The 5,000-nt window shown below is 53.0% G+C and overlaps 1 long non-coding RNA gene across 1 annotated transcript in view; it reads right to left on the reverse strand.

The window, feature by feature from the left end:
* Positions 1–8: 8 nt before the first annotated feature.
* Positions 9–5,000, reverse strand: part of LOC311322455 — a 9,843-nt gene continuing 4,851 nt past the window's right edge. Inside the window, exons 2-3 of the long non-coding RNA XR_014630932.1 lie at positions 1,646–1,717; positions 9–77 (exon numbers count right to left, since the gene is read on the reverse strand). This is a non-coding gene — a long non-coding RNA (uncharacterized lncRNA). The remainder of the gene's footprint in view (positions 78–1,645; positions 1,718–5,000) is intronic.

Here is a 5,000-nt window from a genome sequence, read left to right on the forward strand (position 1 = left end):
GAGGGCCTCGATGGCGTCTCGGTCCAGGAAGTCGTGGTCCCGCGTGACGGAGGTGATGTCGATAGGGAACAGGCCATCTGGTAAAGGGAGAGAGGGAGAGAGAGAGAGAGAGAGAGAGAGAGAGAGAGAGGAAGAGGGATAGAGATAGAGAGAGGGGGGGGGGGGATTTTGAGAACTAGTGTGGGAGGGTAAAGACTGCTCTCTCTCTCCTGATATTAGGTCAATTTATAAAGATGAAGCCCCCCCCCCCACCACCACCCTCCCAGCACACACTCCCTCTCCTCTCTCTCTCTCTCTCTCTCCCACACTCTCTCCTCTTCTCTCTCTCTCTCTCTCCCACACACTCCTCCTCTCCTCTCTCACCCCCACACACTCACAGTTGATGAAAAGCACTAGGGAGGAAGTAGGGTCTTAGTCAACCAAACAAACACAGCTGCGGCTTTCAGACCTGGGCAGCAGGGGTGTGCGTGCGCATGTGTGTGTGTGTGTGTGTGTGTGTGTGGAGAGGTGGGAGTGTGGGGGGTACGATCTAGAATGACAATAGGTACTCTGCTGTTCCAAGCGTTCCTGCCTACTCTGTCTCTCTCTGTCTCTCTCTGTCTCTTTCTGTCTGTCTCTCTCTCTCTATCTCTCCATCTCCTGCTCTCCCTCATTTCACAAACCGCACCATCACTCCCAACGACACGTAAATAAAGATTCTCGCTCGATACGTGACGGGGAAGGGAGGGAAAAAACACACAGAAGAACACTACGACCCACCAACAAACCGGAGCCAAGAGCGGCGACGGATAAAATCTAAGCACCGTCGTCTTGGCGAGGAATGCGGCGCGAAGCTCCGGGCCCCGCCAGGCGGCCCTCGGGGGGCGGAGCTGATAAGAGAACGCTCCTATTCTCCCCGGGAGAGGACAGCACCTTTAGCCTACTGTACCCAAACAGGGATATCTGCTTATCTTTAGTGGGGGACACCGGCCCGACGGCAGGGACAATGGAGGATGTGGGGGTGGGGTGGGGGGGTGGTGGGGTGAGTCGGCAGAAATTCCGTCCCGGGACGATGAGTCAGCGGGCCGACAAAGTCGCCGGAGGGCCGCGATTGACGACGACGGCGGCGGAATGTCCCGCGTTTAGTCGGTTGATGTTAGCGCAGCAGGCTAATTTGCTGAAATTAGCGTTTTCCTCAGGTCAAAAGAAGGCAGTCACCCGATTTGTCCTAGTAGGATCTAGGAGAACAAAAGGCGCGCATTCTCTCCATATTTCTCACTCTCTCCCCCCTCCCTCTCTCTCTCTCTCTCTCTCTCTCTCTCTCACCTCCAAATTCAACCATGACATCACTAGCTTCTGTAATTTGCCAAAGTGCGGAGGGGCACGAAGCATGTAATATTGATTCAGCTCGGTGTTTGGAGAGAAAACGACCTTACAATAACTCAAACATCACCCAGAAAGCCAATCTCATTTTCCCCGGGGATCAAAAATTAACTGTGAAGCTGTTCTCACATCAAGTAAGCGTGAGAACATACAAGTTCTTTTCTCTCTTTTTCTTGGCCTTCTGCGTTAACATTGCTTAATCTCTGTGGACATTCATCTGTCAGCCAGGGCTGCTAGCAGAACTGATCGGGCACAGCTGAGGACGGCCCGGCGGGGTCCTTACCTTCGTATAGCTGGGCGTACTGTGGGAACCCTGCCGCCCGGAGCCAGGTGCACGCCTCTTTGGCTTCGATCTCTGGAGAAAGGGAAGAGAGACAGAGAGGAAGAGACCATGTTGAATGTTCGGGGGGCCGAGGAGTTCCAAAATGGACACGCTATCTAAACACACACACACACACACATACATTCATTTCACAGTTTAATTTTAGCATGACATGAATGCCTTTAGAAGAAAGTGAAAACAAATGGCAAATATTAATTGGATCTATCTCTTGTGGCCCTGTGTACCGCCTTCCTATTGGTCAAAATATATATGAAGCTGGTCTGATATGAACTCCTTGGCCTTGTCTGCTATCTCGCCGTCACTCACCTCTGACATGCTTCTAAAGCCAAGGCGCAAAGGCACGGTTCAACACCAAACATGTCTGCCTACCTCCTTCACACGCTAAGTTGAGTGTGTGACAGTAAAACGTTGCACACATTCTTTTCTCTCTCTCTTTCTCTCTCTCTCACACACACACACATTCTTAACATCACTCAACCACAACTGGAAAGTGTGTGTTCCAAAAGAGTGTCAAACACCGCCTTTATACCACTTTTGGTGACCCGACCTTTCCCCCAACATTCCCACAACATCGTCTAACAAACTCTCTCCTGTTGTTTTTGGGTCATTTTGGGTTGTTTTGGGCCATTTTAGACAGCGTGTGTGACATTTGGGACGGGCCTGTTAAGTGCCGTTAATAGCTGTTGGGACCCCATTGTGTGTGTGTGGGGGGGGCAGAGGGACCAGTCTCAATTAGCTGTTAAGGCCCTCTCAGGCGGCACATGCCATATGGTCCATGCCCCGACCTACCTTCCCAGTTTCCGGTTCACAACCCACATCCTAATTCCGGGCTGTTGCTATTCGCCAGGGCCTGCATGTTTACACGAAACAGCCACCTCCGTTTGAAATACACGGCTTCCTTTATCGCGCACGCATTGCCCAACGGGCGCAGATTGTCCTGCCAGTTCCGGTACCCCCCCCCCACCCCCCGCGTGTTATCTACGCATCACAGCAGCCCGTAACGGTTCTATTCTGGGTCTAACAGGCGCTGGTTCTGTCTCACTGAGCCTGACTGAGGTAATTGCGGTCGTCTCTGAACCAGTTCCGGCTCATTTCCAGACCAAATTACAGCCAGGGGTCCGGGGGTTCCAGCTCTGGCACGAGAAGAGAAACTTAAAAGGAGGAGAGAGGCTAGCGAGGAGGCCCCTTCTCTCCTTATCCAGAGGGCGTGGGGGGGTACCAGAAAGAGAGGGCTAGTTACATAAACAACGAGTGGGAGAAGCTGAATGAGAGAGACAAGGGAAATACTCTTAACGAGATAAAAGATTCTATTTCGCTGGAGCAAAACGTATTCATTATTCCCCTAAAAAGAGATAATCAGATTCTTTCAGACTTTTTTAAAGAGACTAAGAGGGCCAGAGAGAGGGAGCGAGAGAGAGAGAGAGAGAGAAAGAGAGCGAGCGAGAGAGACAGAGAGAGAGAGCGAGAGAGAGAGAGACAGAGAGAGAGAGAGCGAGAGAGAGAGAGAGAGAGAGAGAGAGAGGTCCAGGGAAGACCCTGCAGCCTAGACTTAAGACCTGCGGCTCTGCCGTCTCATTTGCATACCAACGACGAGCCCAGACGGCAGACGGGCCGCCGGCAGCGAGGTGTGACCCGGCCCAGACGTGCACGGGGTCTCCCCGCCGGTGTCCCAGGGGTCAGGGTGTCCCTGACGGTGACACCGGCACGCACGCGGGTGTCGGATAGCACATTAATAGCCTCGTTTCGCAGCTCTTTTATGCGCCGAGAGAAAGAGAGAGAGAGAGAGATGAGGCCTCTTTTCTTCCCCGCTGTGAGTTCCAGGCCGGCGGTGGTGTGTGTGTGTGTGTGTGTGTGCGGACGCTGGTATTTTTAGATGGTTGTGAACCCAAAGGAACCAGAGGAGTAATTATACCAACATTCTGAAATTGCAGGCACATATTGGGTTAGGGCTTCCTGTGTGTGTGTGTGTGTGTGTGTGTGTGTGTGTGCGTGTCTTGTTTGCGAGGGACTAATCTCATGTTTAAAGCCTAGCCATTCAAAAGACAGCAGACCCATTGAAATGTAGATAACAGATACAAACAGGTAGCCTACCAACCCCCCAAACGAGGTTCCGTGGAGAGGTTGGGGGGTGGGTCCTTTCTGGAGACACAACCCCCTCCCACTACCGCCCCCATGAACCCACAATTCATTGCATGGCGTCCTAAACTCACTGTCATGAGACATGACATGACGTGGCCTTCGTGACCCAAAGTCACAGTCAACGACAGCAATGACAACGACCACAAGTGAATGCATGAATAAAAATAAGCAACGATGTGGACAGCTGCCGTTCACAAAGACAAACTAGAATATTCTTCCCTCGTCGTTTTCTTGTTCCTCTCCTGTGTTTATATGCAGGAAGCAGACATGGGCAAACAACTTAACAATAGAAGAATACGCCCCCCACACACACCCTCACACACACACACACCCTCACCCTCACACGTACCAAGTTGACATCACCGTGAATAGCATACAATGTTAGACCCCGACGCACCAAAACAAGCATGCACTGACGCACAGATGCACGCACGACTCCCAAATATTTAGCAAAATCACTTTTGTCCCACCCACAAAAGGTTCCTCAATGTTGCGGTTCCTCAATGTTGCGGTTCCTCCCATCCTGTACTCAGAACGAGGCGGCCGAGCCCGAGAATGGACCCACGGCTCTGGCCCGACATTTTCTCCCCCGCCCACCGCCGTCTCTCGGTGACTGCATCACTTCCTGTCCGTTCGGCTTCCTCAGAGGAAGTGTAGCGGAGCGGCGCTGCGGTGGCCGCCCCGCCACGAGGCCACGCCTCCGTTTGTTCCGTCTCCAGATACTGGCGGGTGAGGCGGCCCGCAAGACAAACACTCGCCCCCCCGGTCATTGTGCGTGCCGACCGCCGCCGGCCGCCTCGTGGTTCACGAAATACACGCAGGACGGCGAGCGGTGCGGTAGCAAAGCGGTTTGAACTGAATTATTTTATTACTTTGAGTTCAACTCCAGTTGAATTCACGTTGACGGCCCGATCGGATATCTGACGTCGGCTGAACTACCAGGTTTCAGTCTGCGAACTGAAACGTTTTGACCCGAGTGACTTCCAGGGACTGCTGGGAGCACAAACAGGAGGCTAACATTCCTCTGGCCGGGGCGGCACATAAACAAACAAACAAACAAACAAACAAACAAGGGACACACCGCCCCCTGAGGGGACTGCCCTGACCCCGTCCTCGCTTCCGCACCCCTCCCCGTCCCTGGGCCCGCCCAAAGACC

The sequence above is a fragment of the Borostomias antarcticus genome (genome assembly GCF_949987555.1).
Source record: "Borostomias antarcticus genome assembly, chromosome: 20".
Classification (NCBI taxonomy): Eukaryota; Metazoa; Chordata; class Actinopteri; order Stomiiformes; family Stomiidae; genus Borostomias; species Borostomias antarcticus.